General features: G+C 37.4%; 1 protein-coding gene and 1 pseudogene across 2 annotated transcripts in view; one reads left to right on the forward strand and one right to left on the reverse strand.

The window, feature by feature from the left end:
* Nucleotides 1-24,370, reverse strand: part of LOC137252150 (GTP-binding protein Rhes) — a 235,748-nt gene that overhangs the window by 173,484 nt on the left and 37,894 nt on the right. The window lies entirely within an intron of this gene.
* The window catches only part of LOC137254368 (uncharacterized), a 30,189-nt pseudogene continuing 5,987 nt past the window's right edge, over nt 169-24,370 (forward strand).

Below are 24,370 nucleotides of genomic sequence, written 5' to 3' on the forward strand. Positions count from 1 at the left end.
GTTTTCTCTAGCTCTACTCTCTTCGTATACTCTCCCTCTTCCCTTTTGATTTCCACTGTTTCTTCATTCTTCCATTCTTTCCCCCTTCCACACATTCTCCTTCTCATACCCTAATCGTACACATTTTTCTTCTCACTCCTCGGTTCTTCCTCTTCGGACGGTCTATTCCATACCGTATAAATCATATTCTTGCTTCGGTGTACAGTTCAAATCCCGGAAGTGAATCCAGGTTTTTCAGCTTGATGTAAACTATTGATTGATTCGTTCTATTGAACCCTACAATATATCGGGATAGTACTGTAAAAACAATCAGTTGAGGTTTGCATCCAAAGCGTAGAGGTTATCAATAACAAAAGCAAATATCACATGAAAACACAAAATATGTAATACAAAACGGGGCACAAAAAACAATAACAACAACCCACAAAAACGAAAGCATCTATCATATCACACTAACCACAACAAGAGAGAGAGCAAAAGCCCCCAGTCGCATCTGTACATTGTTGTGTAGCGGATCAGAAAAACACAAGCAAAATTAAGTGAACGTGAACGTAAGTAAACTCTAACGTGATGTGCCATTAGACTAACTACTTACTAACATATTTTGCAGAAACTAATAAAATTATCATCACATCCATGCGAGCCGTACATGAAAACGCGTATAAACCAAAACAGTCAAATGAAACAAAATTCGTTGTGAATATTCGTCCAATTAATCACAGTGCAGCAGTCAAATCTGCGGCAAAGAATGGAGGACCGCCTCACGTAAATATAACGGATGTCGGTGTTCGGAATGCTGCACCCTCGCACAATTCCATTGTGGTGGGAGTGAATTGGCGACGCATTTTTACTGTTTCATCGTTGATTGTGTCATTATTGCTTATTAGCGGTTCACTTTATCTACATTTAATGCAGAAGTCTCATTTCGGCCGATTGCATCGTGATCAACACATTTCCACCAGAGTTGGTGGGGTTGGTAAGTTTGTTGATGTTATTGGTTTTAGTTTGCAAATAATAGTTTATATGAACTATACAAACTTATTGACACATCTGGTACACAAGATACATACAATAGATCACACTTTACAACAATAACAAACAGATGTTTAAGCCAGACATCGTAACACTATTTTTTTTTTAGTCGCTTTTTAATAACTAATTTTGTATTCGAAAATCTAGGTGTGTTGTCTTTATCTACTCGACTAGACCTAGAACTTGTGATAAATCTCGCAGAGAGCATATTTTCACTTTCACACTGTGTTTAAGGGGCAAATTATGTATAACGCAGCGAGTCATTTTTTCTCGCGTGCGTCAAGTAAAGCTCGTATGATGTAAGAGCATTAATTCACGTCAGTAAGTGACAGTGAACTTGAGTGCCTTTGTGAAATTGACGCAAAGCGTTGCAGCGTTATACATAATATGGCCATAAAGTTTTAACCAATGATAATTGCTTGCAGTCCCTGATATACTGTAATATATATGTATGTAATAGTAACAATTAATAAAAATTATTTTGCCATGCAAGTTTTATTTACTATTGGAAAGTTGATATTCTTGTTGATATACTCATTACGATAAGTATGTAGGAATGTATGTGGTATATATGTAGTATATTTTGTGCACTGATGCTATCAACTAATTTATTGTTATTGTTTTGTTTTGAATTTTAATTGTTGTTTATAAATACGAATTTTTTAGACAGACCAGCTTCTTTTTGTTGTTGCAGAAGTTGTATAAACTTACAGATAGTTAATATGATTGTAATTGATACAGAATACCCATTACTCATGCATAAAAGTCTCAGTTTGGTTGTGAGGTGTAACAAGTAAGGAAGGCTAAGTTGGGGTGTAACCGAATATTACATACCCAGCTGAGAGCTTTGGAGACAAAATTGTCTTTTTCACGGATACATACAAATGGTAACACTATAAAGTGAAGCAACTTGCCTTTGCTATCTTTCTTCAGTTATCAATTCGTTTTGTTGAGATTTTCTGGTTAAATTTGAACGCATTTCTTTATATTTTTTTTTAAATCAACCCTGAAATATTTTTGAAAGGCTCTTGTAAGTGGTTTTGAATTCCATACCACATATGTTTGGTAATATCGACCAAATTGTAGACCAAGGGTGACGTTTGTGGGAACGATTTTCCTTCATCCTTTGTCAAATAAGGGAAGTCACCATGTAGGAAAATGAACCTAGGATAACCCCGAAATGTGTTTGTATGACATGGGTATCAAACCAAAGGTGTAAAAGAACATTTTAAAAGGGAGGGGGCCTTAAGTTTTATAGGTGGACGCGTTTTCGAGTTATCGCCATAAATGTGGTTCAGGCGTGACTCTAGAATTTGTTTGTACGATATGGGTATCAAATTGAAGGTATTAATGTGGGTTTTAAAAGGGAGCGACCCATAGTTTTATATGTGAAGGCGTTTTCGAGATATTGAACAAAATGTTGACTAGGGTGACTCAGAACATCATCCGTCGATTACCACTAATTTATTTATATTCTCGCCATGATTCCAAGGGCATTTTATTTCGCCCTGCAGAACTTTTTCATTTTCTTCTACTTAATATGGAGGTTGTCACACCCACTTTACAAAGCTTTTTCTAAAGTTATATTTTGCGTCAAAAAACCAATTCAATCGCCATGTTTCATCCTTTTTTCGTATTTGGTATAGAACTATGGCATTTTTTCATTTTTCGAAATTTTCGATATCGAAATAGTGGGCGTGGTCATAGTCGGATTTCGTCGATTTTAATACCAAGATAAAGTGAGTTCAGATAAGTACGTGAACAAAGTTAGTAAAGATAAATCGATTTTCGCTCAAGTTATCGTGTTAACGGCCAAGCGAAAGGACAGACGGTCGACTGTGTATAAAAACTGGGCGTGGCTTCAACCGATTTCGCCCATTTTCACAGAAAACCGTTATCGTCATAATGCCCTTACCAAATTTCACAAGGATTGGTAAATTTTTGTTCTACTTATGGCATTAAAAGTTTTCTAGACAAATTAAATGAAAAAGGGCGGAGCCACACTCATTTTGAAAATTTATTTTATTTTTGTATTTTGTTGTGCCATATCATTATTGGAGTTGAATGTTGACATAATTTACTTATATACTGCAAAAATATAAAATTTTTTGTTTTAATTTGACTTTAAAAAAATTTGTTGGTCATTCGATTTTGCTAATTTTAAAAACACATACAGTAATAGAAGTAGCGTTCCTGCTAAATTTTATCATGATATCTTTAACGACTGCCAAATTACAGCTTGCAAAACTTTTAAATTACCTTCTTTTGAAAGTGGGCGGTGTCACGCCCATTGTCCGAAATTTTACTAATTTTATTTTTTACGTCATAAAGTCAACCCGCATACCAAGTTTCATCGCTTTATCCGTCTTTGGTAATAAATTGTCGCACTTTTTCGGTTTTTCGAAATTTGCGATATCGAAAAAGTGAGCGTGGTTATAGTCCGATTTCGATCACTTTAAATAGCGATCTGAGATTAGTGCCCAGGAATTTAAATGCCAAATTTCATTAAGATGCATACCTCAAATTTTACTCAAGCTATCGCGTTTACGGGCAGACGGACGGTCGGACGGAGATGGCTAAATGAATTGCTTTTTTCGGCCAGATCATTTTAATATATAGAAGTATATATCTATCTCGACTAGTTTATGCCGTTACGGGGTACCGTTATGCGAACAAAATTAATATACTCTGTGAGTTCTGCTCAGCTGAGTATAATAAATTATAAGTAAAAAAAAAATAATAAATGTAAGGCGCGATAACCTCCGAAGAGATCTAAGGCCGAGCTTCTCTTCAAATTTGCGTCGTGCTCCTCTTGATTTTCCCTACAAATTGGCCGGACGGGACCTACATGTTTTATGCCGACTCCGAACGGCATCTGCAAGGCAGATGAGTTTTCACTGAGAGCTTTTTCATGGCAGAAATACACCCGGAGCTCTTGCCAAACACTGCCGAGGGGCGACCCCGCTTAGAAAAATTTTCTTCTAATTGAAAAATCTTATTTCTAAAATTTTGATGTTGCTTTGCCCGGGGTGTGAACCCAGGGCATACGGTGTGGTAGGCGGAGCACGCTACCATCACACCACGGTGGCCGCCAATAAATTATAAGTAGATATGTATTTTTTTTCAGTTCAAAACAGATAATTTGTGCTGATCATGGGTCCGAACATGAGCTTAAAACCTTAAAATATTTTTGTTTGAATTTTTCATAGCGTTCCATAGGTTCGAACATAATTTCAAGACCTTAAGAATAACGTTGTGTGGCACCATTAATACACCTAAGAAGTGATACAATTTCTCTGGTAGGTCTAAAAGATCTTATAATGACTGCATACAAAAAATCCACTTACACCTCCTAAATCGTGAGCTACGTATAAAAAACTGGGTTTTCGTACCCTTAAAGCCTTACGAGCCTATAACTTTGTTGGTTATAGGCCGATTCTCAGTTTATTTCTGGATATTAAAGGAACTTTATAACTATACACATTAGGGTGGGTCGAATTGTATGAACGAAAGTTAACCAATATCGCGCCATCGATTTTTCGATAGGATTTGGGCTCAGGAAAAAAGATCCACTACGCATACCCAAAAAAAATTATTTACGAGCCTGCGAAGTTTCATTTTTTTGACTTATTTCGACTTTGATTTTTAAGGTTTTTTTCAAAAAACTGTTATCGCCAACGTTTTAGCGGACATTTTTGAGTCGGACAGGGTATACATGAAAATTTTATAATCAAATGAAAATTTTTTTAGTAGGTCATAAAAAAAAAACTTAAAAATCAAAGTCGAAAAAAAGGCAAAAAAATGAAATTTTGCAGGCTCGAAAATTATTTTTTTGGGTATGCCTAGTGGAACTTTTTTTCCTGATCCCAAATCCTATCGAAAAATCGATGGCGCGATATCGGTTAATACATCGACCCAGCCTAATACAATATCAACTAGAAAAATTTGTTTAATTTTTGTGTTATGTTTATGCACTAATTTATATGGAGACTGCACTAACCCTGACTTACATCAGAATTGAAAACTAATTTTGAGCTCAACGAGCTTTCATTTTTAAATGTGTTGAAAACTGACTGAGTTATTCAAAATTTCATGAAAACAAAATTTGAAAAACATATAAAATTGTATCAAAACGACACACAATTGTTTACTTGGCACTCGTTGTCTAATGTGACTGTAACATCTGTTCTTAACCGATTTTAAGCTTTTCACCAATTTTGGATAGACAAAACATCATTCTTAAAAATTACTTAACAAACCACTTAACAAAAAAATTTGGTTTGTTGGGTGAATACATTTTCTAATAAGTGTAGTAAATTTTAAAAAATAGGTTTTGTTTTTCCAAAATTGGTAAAAAACTTAAAAATCTTATTAGATCCGGAAAGAAACTGAGAATCTGTTTTTAACCAACAAAGTTATAGGCTGGTAAGTTTCCATAGATACAAAAATCTTGTATGTAGTTATTCTTCAATATTCAAGATCTACTAGGAAATGATATCATTTCCTAAGTATTTTTTTGGTGTCACAGAGTGTAATCTTTACTTAACATGGATTCGAAGGCAAGTTCAAGGGATGAAAATATTTTTTTATTTTCCATAGGTTCGAACATGAGATCAAGAACTTTATAAATAATTTGTTGTCATTACTACAATAACCTTATATTTTGTTTTCTTAATTGAGAAAATCTGTTAACCGATTTAACACCGAGATTTATTGCAATAATTAGTCAAGTTTTCTACATTAAAGCGCTCAATGAACTCAATCTTCCAAACACAATATAAATTCTAAATTATATTATTAGTGCTTTATTGAATAGCTAACGGCGTCAAAAATCTAGTCGTTTTGCTTGACGCTTTGAACTTCACTTTCAATGAACCATGTGACAATCAAAAACATTATTTTTAATTAGACAATTCACAAAGTCTCCAATTCTATCATTATGACGACGAAAGAATTGCAGAAAACGTTTTTGAAGACACCCTTGCACGTAAATTTCTACGTTCATGGTTCCCATCGTAGAGAACGGCGTGGATTTATGCCCACATTCACAAATAGCTTGCCAAATCGGACCATTCTGCCAAAGTTTCCTATGAAGGTTGTTTTTCCCGAAAAGGAATGTTTTTTCTAGACTGCAAGCAGTAAAACTGGATATCTGGCAAGCTTCTTAGGTCCATTTTTAAAGACGTTTCGGCATCCATAATAACACCAAAATTTTCGGTCCGTAGAGCTTACGTGCGTTTTGGCGTCTGTTTTTCACTTCATTTTTGTAGGTTTAAATACAATTTCTCTGCTTGATTTCTGTGACTTGCACAAGGATGGTTTTGGCTATTTTGGCAATTGTCGACATGGATCGATTTTCCTAATTAGGGATAGAGCATTATTCTCCAACTTGGCGGGGCTTGGTGGTGGTGATCCATTCAACTTTTTACAACTAACATTGTGACAACATTTATTTACTTAGCTCTTCCTTCTTACTCGTTTTCCTCTTTGTTGAAGGCTTGACTTTCGAAACTAATATATTGAAAAACTTTATGAAACACCCTTTCAGAAATAATTTATTTGACGCCTACTATGTCATTACTAAAAAATTATGAGTTCTAAATTTGCAGAGCTTTCTGTACCAGTCCTCATATGCCATACACGTAAGCATGTCATGAAATTTGAAGCTTCTAGCTGTTAAAATGGGACAGAACAACAATCGGTTTGTATGGGATATATACTATGAAATGTGGTATAAGAGTACTTCCGTGACTATGTATCTTATTATCTGAGAAACTTTTCTTTTGCTTAAGATTTGGTAGAGGGGTGCCTCTTTGTCTAGCTTAATATTTGAGAAAATTTTCTTTCCGGGAGTGGACCAGTTACCGACCTATTTGAAAAATCTTATTCGCGGTGCGATTTGCTTAAAATTTAGTACAGGAGTTTATTTTTGACTAGCTATATAATTGGAAGAGTTTCTTTACGGCAGGGAAATTTGTTTAAAATGTATTGCTAAGGCAGCCATTCGATAAGAGAAAATAAGGGAACGGAGTGAAAATTTAAAAGGGAAAGAAAGAGAAGGAAGAAAGCGTGAGTAGAAAAAGGAAATATAAATGAAGAAATTGCGAGTGGAAGATAGAAAGGAGAAGTAACATGTGCAAGGAAGGAGATGAAGAAAAATGGAGGAAGATAAGTGGGAGTAGTAGAAGGAAAAATCGAGAATATAAAAGAGAGAAGATACGAAGGAGAGACGGTGATCAAAATATAGAGAGAAGGAGGGACAGGCAGTAGTAAGGTAAACATTTGTTTTTTTGCAGAAACTGCAATATAGCAAATGCCTCTGTTTACTGGTTGAATAATGACATCGCAGGGAAGAATATTATCGGACAAGAGAACGTGTTAATTAATAATCTATATCTTATTTATAAAAATGGAAGCGATTTTAAGAATTGCATAAGTTTCATATACTTTTGTAAAGTCTTGTACAAACAAAGATATTGGAACCAATTGGACAGGTGAAGCTGGTACTCGATATTTGGTATAGAGATAGCATATTGAGAAAACTGAGAGTGAGGGAGGAACTGGGAATAGGGGTTGTAGTGGGAGTGGGAATGTGAAGTATGATGGAAATAGGTGTGGGTGTCTGAATAGGAATGGGTTTTGAGTAGGAGTCAGATTGGGGAGTAGGAGAAGGAGTGGTTTTTGGCTCCCATATCGCCATAAGGGATCGACAAAAATTATAAGAAATATGGATTTCAGAGTTGATGTTGTTGTTTGTGTTGATGCTGGTTCCCAAATAAACGAAGTCTTTTACTGTTTCGAAATTATGGCTGCCAACAGGTACTTTGTTTTGTTTTCTTTCACCATCAAAACATGCCGGAAATTTTCTTTATTTTCGAACAGCGCGGATAGGTCTTCTCCAATTCCGACTGAGCTGATGGCGTTTGAATTAAAAACAAAAAAGTCCAGTTTTTTTCCATAAGGAAAAGTTCGGAAGCTAATAAGCTAATAAGACATATTTTTATGTTTTATTTTTATTTATACAGGTTTATATTTATTTTGATTCGATTACGCCGCAACAAGGTACCATTAGACGAATAAAATTAATTTACTCTGTGATTTATGCTCAGCTGAGTATAAAAAAAACTTGTATCACTGTTATTGCTGACACATCACTGATATCTTTTAACTACGTGGCAGCACTGCAGATGTTTATAATTTTATTATTTGCATATTTCGTCATTAGCATTTTATCACTAATTATACTCTTATAAATAACTTGGCACATTTGCACCTTTTGTTTACAAATCATTAGAATTAAGATTGAATAACAATTGTTTACATTTAACTCATAATTGTTTTTTTCTGTTTTAACTCGTATCCACAGAAGCGACTACGGTGTTCACACCATCACCCGCTCCACCGCCACTTATCGAATACAATTTTTAAACATAACAGCGCGATGAAAAAGCCGACATCACCATTGTCAGCCATCGTCATCATAGCCATTGACATCAGAGTCATCATCAACATCAACATAACCACAAATGTTCCCACCTTCCCAACCATTGTTGTCGACAGCAAAAATGTAATCCCTAATCCACAACGATTTAAGAAAAGCTTTATTTGAGAATGCTTTTGTGGCCATACAAACGTTTGACAACATTTCTGCATGCCAATAACTTTAACAACAACAACAATAACGATGATGCTACCACTTAGGACAATAATGGTCATGTTATAGAAGCATTCAAAATAACATCACAAGAAAAAGGTAAAAAGCAAACTGAACAATGTCTATTTATCAATATATGGGTAATTCTATCTCAAATCGAACAATATTTACTTGATACTAGAGCTTACGATTTCTTCTGGAACACAAGCGATATTTTCGAGACCCGAGAAATCGAGAACTCGACTTCTCGTGAGATTCTCGTGTCTCGAAGTTCTCGTAAATCTCGGGAGCTTCTCGAAATTCTTACTTAATTGCTGTAGGGACAGTATTTATGCACTTGTTTTTTTTTTCTTGTGACTTTTTTATTGATTATATTACTTCAATGACATTTAACTCAAAACATAGCTATTATACATATAATTTTGTTCGCAATATTTTATTTTTCAACGAGAAATCAAGAAAACGGCTTCTCGCGAGATTCTCGAATCTCGAATTACTCGTAAGGCCCGCGAGATTTTCGAATCTCGAATTACTCGTAAGGCTCGCGAGATTCTCGAATCTCGAATTATTCCTAAAGCTCGCGATCTTCTCGACTTTCAATTAAGTCGCTGCAGTCTACTGTAGAGAAAATTAGTACTTGTAAATTTCAATACACATTATACTCAGATGCAACTGAAATATGTGTCTATGTTTCACCTCTATTTCATATCGCTTTGCCCTTCTATTGGTTTCGCTTTGCCCTTCTATAGCCGTATATCGGTTTGTTTCTAAAAATCACTGTGCTTGTAGTGGCAAGTCAGTGAAATGAACCGATAATATGAAATCGAGAAATAAGCAAACTCGTCTCAATACATCGAAACAAAATTGTATCAAGTAGAGCTTACGATTTCTCGAACATGTTCGAGAAGAGATTTCTGGCAAGTCTCGCCTTCTCGCGAGATTCACAAGGCAAAATATTCACAAAATCACAAGTAAAAAACCCCGAAATGTATAGAATATTGCCAATGCAGCGACTTAATTGAAAGTCGAGAAGATCGCGAGCCTTACGAGTAACTCGAGATTCGAGAATCTCGCGAGGAGCCGTGTTCTTGATTTCTCGTTGAAAAATAAAACATTGTGAACAAAATTATATGTATAATAGGTATATTTTGAGTTAATTGTCGTTGAAGCAATATAATCAATAAAAAAAGTCACAAGAAAAAAAACAAGTGCATAAATACTGTCCCTACAGCGATTAAGTAAGAATTTCGAGAAGCTCCCGAGATTTACGAGAACTTCGAGACACGAGAATCTCACGAGAGGTCGAATTCTCGATTTCTCGAGTCTCGAAAATCTCCCTTGTGTTCGAGCATCAATCGTAAGCTCTACTCCACAGCAATTTCAGAGGTGTAGATAAAGTTTAACGCTTAGCAGTCCATATAAAGTTTAGGCGTGTATGTAAAAGAAACCTCGATTTGTGGTGTTATCTAGTACTAGATGTCACATAAAATTGTTACACTGAGACATCTAAAAGTTTATGGTAGCACAAATCATGGATTAAGAGATTCAAATCGCCACAGCTAAGCTGAATGAAGAGGTGTTAGCCACCTCTGAAGTACTTTACTCGAACATCTAATGCTATTAGTGCTCTCTAGACAAAGCACACATCACGAGATGTAGATTATATCATGATTAGTCGGTCACTCCGATTCCATCAAAATTGTTACTCTGGTTCTCCGTTATTCCATGCCTTCCTTGCACACCGCTTTTGTATTCTGTCAGGTTGTATAGTCTCAACACCAGGATGGCTTTACATGTATCTGGATTGTTCACGTATCACATTCTAGATATTTCGTTTTATCTATTCGCAGCATTTGAAGCAAATGTGTTTAGCATGGCCCTCACATGCATCCGGCTTAGACTAACCTTACGTCCTTTTTGTTCTGTATGGGCTTTTAGTGATCCATGCTTAAATGTGTATGATATCGACTGCTGAGACGCTTCTTTCAGAAAATTTTTGAATAACGGCCTATTCCAGAATTTCGTTCAAAACTGCCATATCTGTGCATAAATTCAAATATTGCGACATTAGCTGAGACGATTCTAAATTAGGATGTTTTCGTACTGGCCGAGCTAGCGTTATATTTCACTCAGCCATCGATATATAGTTTCGTTGTCGATTTACCTCGTTGTTCGTGTTCCCAGTAACCTTTCCACGGCCATGGCTTTCTTGCGCTTATAGGCCGATGAGGACTGTTCGAATGACTAACTGTAAAGCTGGTCCTGAATTCGTGCTCGGTAGATTAGTCGAGATAACTATCTTGACTCCTTCTTTGAATCTTTATATCCGGAGAATGTCCTCCTTTGGTAGGATCATCATCTCTGCTTGTTCTGTTGCCAGCCTGCGTCCTCAGAGTAATAGCTGATTGAGAAATCTATGTGATTCTTCTATATTTCGGGCTAAAATGGCAGCATCAACAACGTCCGACTAAGAAAACAATAACAGTATTTGAAGATTGAATGGGTAATAGCAGCTTGCGTTTCTTGGATGAGGACTGAGAACTGATCACTGTTTATGTGGCTTTCTTGGCCTGAGGGCCGTTTGAGAATCCGATTTCTAAAATACTATCTGACGACGCACCGCAGATACCATAGAATTTCGAATTGTTGCTTTAAACCTGCCAATATGTCTGCTATCTCGTGCTGTCATAAGCGATGCTTTCGTCTTGACTTGCAAGATAGACAATTCACCTGAATTTGATTTCCAGTTACCGTCCAAAGTGACGATGCCTAGGTCATTGTACTGCAGTTTGTTCTATGGCGGCTGAAATGCGAGGTTTCGGGGGAAAGTCTTTCCAAGAATGGGTGACGAGCGTGCCAAACCGTCTCGTGGTGTCTTAAGCCATGTCTACGTCTATGCTTGCAAGGAGGACCATTCACTTTGATTTGGTCTCCAATTGATGCCCGAAGCAAGGGTGCTTGTGTGATAGACCTCAAATGTGTTCTTTTACTGCTGAAACATAGGTTTTTTGGCGCCTTCCCAAGAGGTGATGGCGAACACGCCAAACTAGATTTCACTTGCTTCTCTTTTTTCGCGAGTAAGAAAGACTGCGTGTAAGTGCATCTACTATGTTAACGGTATCTATCTCCGGTGTTAGTATTCTGACCTTAATGTTTTATAATAATCTTTAGAAGCTTCCGTCTGGTGGGTCGCAATCGGTATCTGCTGGAAGCTCCTCCCATTTCTGCTTCTTGCTGCTCATGCAAGCGGTCTTCAACTTATTAGTTTTTTTTTGCGTAATGCCCCTACAGGTATGGTAATATCTGTTAGCGTTGATTCGCAAGGGTTTTCACTGTGACTCCAGGTCTAGCAACCATGTTCAGCACATTTCGGTTTCTTGTGCTAAATAGAATATAATTACTTTCCACCATTGAGGGATTTGAAATGGAATGACCCACATAGCTTTCCAAGCAAAGATTTTTCGTGCCAAAAGCGTTAATAACCACCTACAAATAAAACACAATTCAATTTTATACCCACAGCATCAACACCTGTCACAGTCGACGACATACAGAACATAGCAACCGCATCGGTAGCATCATCAGCCGGATCTTCAATTACAAGCAAAGACAACTCTTTCACAACTTCTTCTATCATCACAAACCCGACTGCTACTGCGACTGATCCTAATTTAATAACATCAATAGATTCAATACAGCATAGTTTGAGTAATACAAAGAAGACATTGTACGCTCCAGATAAGACGAGTAGTTTGAATACGAGCAGTAGTGCTTGTCGTTCACGTCACATAAGCGAAGCTTGTATACAACAACCCAATACCGCCCACCAACGTGTGGCAATCATGTGGACTGCGGTATTTTTCTCATATCACTCCCTTACTGATTGGATGCTGGTAAGCCAGCACTTGAGGGCGACGATGAGAATAATACGAGCAATATAACCGCAAGTGAGTTACACATACCTTAGATAGATTATCATGCACACATTCACATACGTTTACTCATACATTCGTATATCAAGCACATGTAATAAATTCCTTGCTGCCTTCATAGAAACAATTCCAGACAGATCCATACATATCCATACATATGTGTGTATTAGGGCGGGCCGATTTGTGGGGAGGCAAAAAAATCGCCCATTGCTCTATGAAAATCATATTCTAGGGATCAAAATAAGAAACTTTGCCGAAGGAAGCATACCTCTAAAACGAATTCTGATTTCCCCCCCCCCCCCCCCCCAGGTAGGGGTAAATTTTGAAAAATCCCACTTTGACCCATTTAGAGTGCTCCAATCGAGTCCAAATGTATGACAGACCCACCACTAACTTTGGAGGCCCGACCCACCGATGCCAGTGGCACACCCCCTGGAACCCCCCTGGGGGTTCACCATACAAAAATTTCAAAAAATCGCCGGTTTTGCACTTTACATGAAAAAATCGGCGATTTTTTGAAATGTTTGTATGGTGAACCCCCAGGGGGGGATTCCAGGGGTGTGCCACTGGCATCGGCGGGTCGGGCCTCCACAGTTAGTGGGGATCGGCCATTTAGAGTGCTCCAATCGAGTTCAAATGTATGACCGACCCCCACTAACTTTGGAGGCCCGACCCACCGATGCCAGTGGCACACCCCCTGGAACCCCCCCTGGGGATTCACCATACAACCGTTTCAAAAAATCGCCGGTTTTGCACTTTACCCCCAGGGGGGTTCCAGGGGGTATGCCAATGGCATCGGTGGGTCGGGCCTCCAAAGTTAGTGGGGGTCGGTCATACATTTGGACTCGATTGGAGCACTCTAAATGGGTCAAAGTGTGATTTTTCAAAATTTACCCCTACCTGGGGGGGGGACATCAGAATTAATTTTAGAGGTATGGTTCCTTCGGCAAAGTTTGTTATTTTGATCCCTAGAATACGATTTTCACAGAGCAATGAGCGATTTTTAAATCGACCCGCCCTAGTGTGTATGTAAGTGTGTTATGTCCTACGCTGAAAGCTTTATGTAATGTGAGCTCTTACTAAACCATATCGTAGTCCTTTAATGAAATTTCTGCGTTCAAGACTTTACTTCCATATGGAGGGACTAAGGAAGTTAAGTCATTTTAAAATTAAGCTGACTTTTTTGCATTCCAAAAATTTCAATTGGCTTGGTTGTTGTTTTAGAAGGAAAAAACCTTCCCGAAGGCTTAGGTAATATCATAGATAGACTACTGAGTCTTGGTACTAGCAGCTTCTGGTATTAGACCAACTATCACCGTAACAATTTCGCTTGGCCCTCCAACCTTCAGGTAGATTTTAATTGCCTATCACCGCAGGCACGTCTGCTGCTTGTTGTTGTTGTAGCAGTGCTTCGCCCCATCCAATAAGTGTTATCTTCTAACGGAAGTCCCAGGAAGCTTGCCATTTCAACAGAGTCGGGTCAGAGGGATAAGTGAGTTAGAGGCGTTGTTTCCACATTGCAATTGAAAAGTTGAGTCAATTGGGGACACGGTTGGGTATGTCGGGGTTGATTCTGTATAGTTAAGTGTTTAACTTTTTACTGTGTCCAGGTTGAAATTGAGCTAAAGTCGCAAGTGTTTTCCTGGGGAGACTCAACTGTCAATTTAAGGTATTTGTTTTTTTGAACGGGGTTCACGGGGCAATTGTTGGTATAGTTATTCGACGACCTGTAGTGGATGTTTCTGAGACCCTTTTCATGCTCCTATTTCTTAGCTTGTTAACCGCCTGTAGTAAAATGAATACTGACACCCATGATGGTTTTCTTTATTTGACAAAATCATCTCATGGTAATGAACCCCACACGATCTATACGCAAAGTGAAGTAAAGGCATTTTGTTTGGTGATATGATTAAGTCGCACATATCCGAGCCGATTTCGAAATAGTCAAGTTCTTGAGTTCATTGGTTACTTCAGTTAGAACAAGTAAGGACGGGACTGTCTTCGGCTATGCCGAAGACTTCATACCTTTCATGAATGGGGCTGAACAATAATCTTATCCCGTTCGTAATCTCCGAATAATCGGATGTATAAGATAAGAAATAGATAGTGAACAGACCTACATACCTAAACGATTTTTAAGATAAATATAAAATAAAAAATAGGTAGGTACTTTGTGTGAGGATACAAAGTTTCAGGTTTTTTGTGGTCTGCGTGTAAAAACTATAACTACGAATCACGTATTTCAAAAATGTATGACGTAAACGTAACTATTTGATGAAATATGATGAATTTTGAAGCTTCTATCCGTAAAAAAGGGGCAACAATGACAGTTTATATGAAGTATATAATATATATACCACCAATCTCAATGATTTTTTCAGACATCAATATATGCCATACACGTAAGCATTTGGTGAAACTTGAAGCTTCTAGCTGTTAAAATGGAGCCGAAATCGCAAAAATATATATATATATACTATATATACCATCATATATATATTATATATATCACCGATATCTATGATTTTTTGACGCAACAATATATACTATATACGTAAGCAATCGGTGAAGTTTGAAGCTTCTAGCTATTAAAATGGGGCTAAAATGGCAAAAAAATATATATATATACTATATATATATATACTATATATACCACCATATATACATCATATATACCACCGATCTGTATGATTCTTTCAGACAACAATATATGCTATATACGTAAGCATTCGTTGAAATTTGAAGCCCCTAGCTCTTAAAATAGGGCAGTAATTACGAAAAGTTTCTTATCTGAACAATCGGTTGTGGGGGATATATACTATATATACGACCGATCTCATCAATTTTTTCAGGCAACAATATGTGCAATATACGAAAGTATATGGTGAAGTTTGAAGCTTCAATCTGTTAAATTGAGTAAGATATTACAAAAATCCTCTTTTTCTGAAAAATCGGTTGTGTGGAGGATATATGCTACAGTGGTCCGATCCGGCCGGTTCCGACAAATGTCTAATCGGACACCCAAATACACCCGCTCACGAAATTTTATCAAGATATCTCAAAAATTGAGGGACTAGTTTGCATACAAACAGATAGACGGACAGACGGACATGGCTAAATCAACTCAGCTCTTCAACCTGATTATTTCGGTATACTTAATGGTGGGTCTATCTATTTTCCTTTAAGGACTTACAATTTTGGGTTTCGTGACGAAATTAATATACCATTTCATTTTCATGAAAGGTAGAAAAACTGAAGTATGGTTGAACTGATCGGTGAAGACTTCACAGTGTCTGAACGAGTCCATACTGTTGAGACTGAAGTTTACTTTCCGAAGAGAAATATGAAGTTCGCCACTGTTATCTTCAACAAGCACCTCAGAACTTGAAACATAGTAAACTTTTCAGCCGTTAGTAAAGTTTCTAAAATCTTTGAGCACTGCGTTTTGGTCCTAACCTCGCTTTAAATTTGCGTGACGGGACCAACATGTGTTTGCCGACTGCGAACGGCAGCTCCAAGGGAGATGAATAAAGAAGGTTGCCGAATCACTGCCGAAGGCCTTCTTCGCTTTGAAAAACTTGTCTCTAATTAAAAAAAAATTTTTTCTAAAGATTTGACGTTGTTTACTCGAAACTTGAACCAAGGATCTTCGATGAAGTTGACCGAGAACGCTACCGATGTGATGACCTTAGTATTGGTATTAAAACAATTTTACGTCTCAAGATAGTTAATATCAAAGAATTATGTCATATCCAACGTGTTTGATTTATTTAACTTGAGAAATCATCTTATTTACTTAATTGATGTTAAAACGGTTATAGCGATCCAATGGTCACTCCTTCCGTTTCTAACTTGCGCATATTTAGAGTACCAAGATAATTTAGATAGTTTTCCACATGTCGCCTTTTATGTTACTCGATCCGAAAGAAATATTTTTCGGATTTGAAAAAATTGGTATGTAATTTGACAGCTTTCGAGTCGCATTTCTTTTGGAATGCATTTAAAGAATAAGGCTCCTGATCCCTTCAGGGCAATGGATACCACCTTCTGTCTCTGCTTACATAGGGGGATTCCAATAATCAGACCTGTTTATTTCGCATAACATGGCCTAGATAGCATAGCCTTTGTATTTGTGATTAGGCAGATTTTTTTAATCTATATATAAAATTCAATGTAGGTATAGATCAAGTTGCGTCCTAAACGGATGGACCGATCACAACCAAATTTGCACAACCCACTAGAAACCTTCCACGGATGGTCATAGGCTAAATATAATGTCGATATATAAAAGAGGCGGGGCACCTCCCATTCAAAATGAGTATTTGTACTACATAACTCTGAAGGTATTCATTCTACAAAATTGAAATTCAGTAAGGAGTTATATGAGGTCAATCCCTAACACCCCCAAGAAAATGTGGTGGGGGAGAAGAGGGCGTGGTACCTCCCATATAAATGGAATTTATCATACTGCATATCTCTGGATGTAGTAATGGTAGGATAATGAAAATTGGTAAGGAGCTATATGAGGTTAAGTCCTAACACCTCCAGTAAAATGTGGTATTGGGGAAAAGGGGGCATGGCACCTTCCCTACAAATGGGACTTTTCATAACTATGGCTGCCGTACAAACTTAGATTATTATAACAGCTAAAGTTTGACTACAGAGTTGTTTGGTTGTTATTCCTTTTGGATGTTTATTAATCTTCCCCCGTTAAAATTTTTTGTTAACTTCAGTCTATCCACATCTTCTATCTATATACATATATATAAAGTTAAAATTATGAATGTTTGTATGTAGGTATAAATCGGGTTGCGCCCTAAACGGATCGGTCGATCACAACTAAATTTGAATCACCCACTAGAAACCTTCCAAAGATGGTCATAGGCTAAACATAACTCCAATATAAAGAAATACAAATGGAAGGTTTGATACAAGAGTTAAATTGGATCAATCCCTAACACCACTGAGAAAAGAAGTGGTGAGTAAGAAGGGGCGTGGCACCTCCCATACAAGTTGAATAATGAAAATTGTTCAGGAGCTATATGACGTTAAGTCCTAACAGCACCAGTTATATGTGGAATTGAAAAAAAAAAACAAGACAAATGGGACTCTCAGAACTATGGCTGCCTAAAAAACTTAAGTTATTTGAACACGTAAAGTTTGAATGTAGAGTTGGGTTTGGCTATTATGCCTTTAGTATACTTTTATGTTATCTTTAGGGTTAGTATTTTTGGAGACACCTGGAAGAACCGGAAAGAAACATTTCTGTTTAATTTGATATTAATTGATGCAAGAGCAAAAAGAGAAATCACAATGGCAGTTGCTCTCTCAGATACCACGGATACCCTTTGTGTAGTGGATGTACAACTCCGCATTTAAATGACCACTGTCTGCAAGCATCTGATACACCGATGTGCAACATAAGCAAACGGTCAGGCCAAAGGGAGGGTGTGCGATGTGTGCACCATGACTCATAAATAGTCGCTGCAAGTTTTCGACCGAACCCTTAATAATTTAAGGTGTAATAATTATCCCAAAGGTGGTGCTTTCCTGTTACTTGCTGGAACAGCCGCAGTTAAAGTAAATACGTGCTTTTTCGTCTATAGACGGCTTTACGTACAAAAATTTACTCTGTTTAGAAATATTTATTTATTTATTTATTTGCTTATTTATTTATTTAAATAGTAATTTGATCAGTTACAAATTACAAAAGTAGTCTAGTACAAAAATATACTTACAGACTACGTAAAGATAAACAAATGTAATACAAAATACAAAATAATAAAATATAATATAATTATGTATGAGCAATTACAGCTTTAAAAATAGGTTTAGATAATGAAAAGTCGATGTCTAAAGAATTTGAGCGAAGATAAAATTCTGTTAATGTCCGAGAAATGGGAGCATTAGAAGCATAGAGGGTCCGAATAAACCCCGTATAAAACATGTTGCTATTTCTTAGCGGCCTGTTTGGTACATGGAATCGAATACCCTCAAGGAGAGCTGGCGCATCGATTGAACTGTTGATAATGTCGAAAACAAAGGCCATTGACAGCAAGGTTCTTCTAGATTCTAGAGACTGTAGGTTCATGAGTGCACATCTGGCTTCGTAGGAAGGAATCGGGTCGGAAAAATTCAAAGAACGCAGTGCAAAACGAATAAAGCTTTTTTGCACACTTTCGAGCCTCTTGATATGACACTCATGATAGGGTCGCCAAATGAAACAGGCATATTCCAACTTGGAGCGAACAAGTGAGGTGAACAGTATCTTAGGGGTATAAGGATCCGTAAAATTTGAGCTAAAACGCCGGATAAGAGCAAGAAGAGATTAGGCCTTAGCAATTGTAGAATTTAAATGTATCGACAACGAAAACTTAGAGTCGAAAACTACCCCAAGATCTTTCAGTTCTGTAAGAGTTGAGAGGCGGGAACTGCAAATGGTATAAGATGTGAATATGGGATAACGAGATTTAGAAAATGTTACGTGAAAACATTTACTTACGTTTAGCGATAGATTGTTTGAATTACACCAGGCAGCGACATTGTCCAAATCGGATTGTAACTTATCTGAATCTGACAAGTTTGAAATGGTAGAGAAAACCTTTAAATCATCAGCATATAGCAGAAAGTTTGATTGTTTAAGACAGACCGAAATGTCATTTATAAAAATTATAAATAGTAATGGTCCAAGAATGCTACCTTGAGGTACGCTTGAGGTGGCAACAAAAGAGTTCGAACGCGCATTTTCTAACACAACGACACAGTTCCGCTGTACAAGATACGATTTTAGCCAAGAAAGAAAAATTGAGTGGAAGCCAACACCGGCCAGTTTTGAGATCAATATAGAATGGCTGATTTTATCAAACGCTTTAGAAAAATCAGTATATACTGCATCGACTTGAAGGCGACTGTTAAAGGCTGAAAGGCAGAATTCAGAGAAAATCGACAGGTTCGTCACAGTAGATCTGCCAGACACAAAACCGTGCTGATTCTCTATGATTAGATGCCTAACGGCAAAATACATTTCCTGTTTGACAATATACTCAAAGAGTTTAGAAATGGTAGACAATTTGGCAATGGGCCTATAGTTAGCAACATAGTTTTTGTTACCGTGTTTGAAAACAGGGGTGATGAGGGTCATCTTTCATGCATCCAAAAACTCGCCGCACTCGAGAGGTTTGTTAAAAATTAGCAGGAGTGGGGTGGCCAAATCCAAACAGTTTTTAAAAAGATAAGACGATAAGCCGTCAATATCAGTCTGGGTAGACAATTTTATATTTTGAATCCCATTAACAATATCGTCTAGCGACAAAGTCAGGGCGCCGAAGTTAAAAGAATTAGCTACTAATGAGGAGAAAACCATTGGGAGATCAGGCTCTGCCACAAAGTTGGCGCGAAAGAAGTCTGCGAATAAATTAGCCGCCGCAAAAGGTTCAGAAGCTCGCTCCGTATTGTAAAAGACTGATGAAGGAATAGACGAGCAAAGTTTTTTAGCCTTAACATAGTTCCAGAAAGCCTTGGGGTTTACTTTGATGTCAGATTCATAGTTGCTAACAAAAGACCTCTTGCATAACGCTTTGAATTTATTGGAGTAAAAAAGGTATTTACGTTTATGAGCCAACAATTTGGTAGATTTGAACTTTTTAAAATACTTATTCCTCAGATTTTTTAGTCGCTTTAGTTTCTTAGTATACCATGGAATTTTATAACAACTCTTTTTCTTCCTCGGAATATTATTAATACAGATTTGATTCGCGGTATTTTTAAAAACATTAAAACTCTCAGAAAGATCATAACCCAGAAAAAGAGCTTCCCAATCAATCAAGGAGACCTCCTGAAAAATTAATTCAAAATTGCCACATCTAAAAGAAAAACCAAGAGACTCATTATCGGCAGTGATGCTGTCGAAAATGTAAAACTCTATGGCAAGCGTAAGCGGTATGTGGTGAATACCAGAGCTAGATAGTGGATCCAGACATTCAGCCACCATGCAGTTAATATTATCACTAATGAAGACAAGATCTAACATTCTAGAAAACTGACTGGAGAAGCTATTTATCTGGGATAGATTGAAATTTAGGAAATTATCAATAAGATACACCTCAGAGGTACTTGAAACATTCGTAGGAATTAGATTTGAACTATTGTTGACACATGACCATACAATGTTAGGCAAATTAAAGTCGCCTAAAATACAGAAGTGATCATCAACATGGTTGCGAACTATGCCAATGATAATGTGATATATAGAGATGATCCGGACTTGCAGGAGGAATGTAGGATGCGCAGATAAAGATTTTAGAGGTGCCCTGAACAGAGACACAGAGCTGATCAAGTAGTGAATTCTTATCACTGAAATCCACTAACGATGACCGGAGATGACGGCGCACAGCGATCAGAACACCACCACCACGTGAGAGACCAGTTTTAGAGTAGTCCCGGTCTTTGCGATACACATTGTATAGGTTGCAGTCGAAAAATTCACCATCATAAAAATCAGACTTGAGCCAAGTTTCGACGATAACGAAAAGATCGTAATCAGAATGTGAGCTCATGTTAAAAAGCATGCTAGATTTTGTTCTTACGCCAGAAACATTATGAAAATAAATATTTAGGTGCGTTGAACCGCTAAGACTACGTCTTCGCCACGGTTTCTTTTTTTTTTTTTTTTGAAAAAAGTGAAACGGCTTAATCGTAACATTAGAGGGCCATAGATCGTTATTAAGGAGCTCACTGTAGTATTTAGATAGCACTCGTACTTTGAAAGCAACTCTGACCAAAGTGTTGACATCGACATCTCTCTTAACTAACTTAAAGCAACCAATCTTTTCAGCATCGATAAGAGCATGTTCAGAGATGTATTTTATAATATGCTCTTCCGTGAAATAGGGCTTAAAAGAGGATACGTGAATCCATTTTAATTTGACAAAAACATCCAACTCAGCGTTATTATTGCTCCCCCTCACAACTGCATGTGACTTCTCCCTTGCAGATTTAACCGCATTTGTTGGTTGTGCAGGCGCAGCAGTAGACTCATTAGACGCAATAGGATAGTTAACAGCGCCAGCAGCAGCAGCGAAAGAGCGAGTGCCAGCAGCAAGCGGCAAGTCAATGTTTGTGATATTGTGACGATTGCTAAGACAAGCTTTGGCAGCTGAGAGAACATTCGACAGAGAGCCAGCACCATTACGTACAGTATCCGCTATAGTTGTTGTCAGAAGTGCTGTTTCGCTGTTATTGTTATTGTTATTGTCACTCGCATTTAAAGAAGATGATGAACACGGCTTATCATTGTCACCTGAATTCACTCCCTTATGCACTGGCTGATGTGATTTGTTTTGTGCTTTATTTTGCATTGTTTCGCCTTGTTTTTTAGTTTTTTGATTTACTTCATGTACACTGACCTTTGTCTTTGATCGCGTACGGATTTCACTTCTCACATCGTCCACCTCATCCGTATGACTCTCTCGAGGCATTAGCAAGTCAAGAAAACTTTGCAGCGCACCAACAATTTTTAGCGCTTTGTGTATTTTAGAGCGCGAAAACATAGGAACACACTTCACATTTATACATAATATTGTTATTGTTATTAATAAAATAATTGCACTTTCGGATAAATTTGTGCACTTTATATGAATTTTGCAGTGACAAACACTACAAAATAGAAAATCGCCCGGCGAGCACCGATCACTGCATATAGAGCACTTTCCCATTATAGAAACGACAGGTGTAAGAATTGAAATATGAGAGTGCATTTTGGCGGAAACACTTCAGCAGCAGCTTTTGCTAACCAACTCCTTGAAATTAATTGTGGCAAAATTCCTATTTCTTTGCTAACAGATTTGATTTCTTTTCCTGCAAATGTTTGAGAAATTATGACATCCCCTGAAGCTTTCATAGCTAATGTTTCTTCCAAATATTGAATCTATCTTTACAAACTATAAACGGCTTTGAGAAAAGGCATTTTAGGCACCTTAAAATGAGGACGTTAATATCACTAGAACCAAGACAACCTTTCACTCTATTAACACAGTCGTGGAAGAATCCCAAGCTGTGCATATCCGATTGAGCTTATTAGCTCTTTTGAGCCATCAGAAATATCTAAGGGCCCATAATACCATAATATTTATGCTTCGTTATTTCGGTTTTCCACGCTTATGTAGTAGGAAGGACAAGGCTTTTCATCACAAAACTTTTACGAATGTCATTGAAGCAATTGCTTTTATCGGAAAATTTCGAAAACAAAAAAGTTTAAAATCAAGGATTCCATTGATACCGATAGATTTTTCTTTTCAATTTTAAATACCTCAAATTTCCTATTCAATGAAGCTCAAGGACGATTATTAGCTGTGAATCAAGGGATTGATGAGCGCAATACAAACCTTTATAGCTTCAGAGCTTCTGCAACTCAATTGTCAATCTCACCTAGGCGAGGGGAATCGTGTTGCAAATATGAATATATCATACAACGACAGTCAGTACCTGTAGCAGAAGTCAATCTTACCAAGTCATGTTTTACCCATGGCCAGTTTCGAGTAGCCTGCATATTTTCATAGAAACGTGGGGTAAAACCGGGCATAAGCTAGTATCTGTATAAAACAGGCACATATCAGTAATAGCGTTTTCTTTTCTGGCTATAGTGTTACGCTTTTTGTACGCCGCGCAAGGGTTGTTGTTCTATTCTAAAAATCAGGCAACGCCTTTAAGGGGTATTTCGTTCTTTTGTGAAAATTGTTGCCTGCTCGCAACGCAAAAGCGTTACACTTTTACCCTGTATAAAATGGCGGTGTGGCAATGCAACTCTGTGAAACTCTCAATTCGCTCTTGAGTTCCACATATACTCTGTTAATATGAGTGCACAGATTACCTACCAGATTGCGTTTGAGCGAGTGAAAGAAAGAGAGAAAAAACAAGAGCTAAAGGAAAATGACTTAAGAATTGTCCATAAAAAGAGATAATCTAATGCAGGCATCGGCGTTTCATACATCCTAAGATGGTGAGCAACTCACACAGATAGCCTGCGCTCTTTGTTTAGTGAATGGTTCAGTCTGCAATGAGCAGTTGGCGTGTCAACATCGAGTGTTGGTATCGCTAGTTGCGCAGCGAAAAATGTATGCACGTATTTACGTAAATACATTTTATTAATATGAATTAATTTAACTAATTTAATATGAAAAAATGCAACTCTCCTCAAAAAGTTTTAATTTTTTTGTTGCATTCAACTTATTTAAGTTTTTATGCGAACTTTCAAAATGTCTTTTGATGTTATTTACATACGTCGCTGAAAATGTTGTGTAGCATAAACCCCATTGAATTTGCCGAAAAGCGTTGTTCAACATAAAATATTCGCCTGCCATTGTGCGCATCAATAATTCATTATTTATTGCGTGCTTAGCCGTTGCAGTTTTACAAGCGAATGATCAGTGAATCAATTGGTTCGTACGATCAAAGCGCTCTCACTAAACATCCACACAACATTTTTGCCGACACTTGATCTAATGTGTACATACGCAATGCGCAATCTTCTTGTGTGATTTGTAATATGAGTGAATATGGTGAGATGAAATGTTCTTTGTATGCACTATAAATGTTGACAATTTTCTGGGGTAGGAGTAACACTATTAAGCATTGATAACTAAGTGTGATATCTTATCTGTCAAATGCCTGACAGGATGTTCAATATGGCGGCGCCTATCTAGGCGGCCACCGTGGTGGGATGGTAGCGTGCTCCGCCTATCACACCGTATGCCCT

Source organism: Eurosta solidaginis, chromosome 5 (genome assembly GCF_040869045.1).
Source record: "Eurosta solidaginis isolate ZX-2024a chromosome 5, ASM4086904v1, whole genome shotgun sequence".
Taxonomy (NCBI): domain Eukaryota; kingdom Metazoa; phylum Arthropoda; class Insecta; order Diptera; family Tephritidae; genus Eurosta; species Eurosta solidaginis.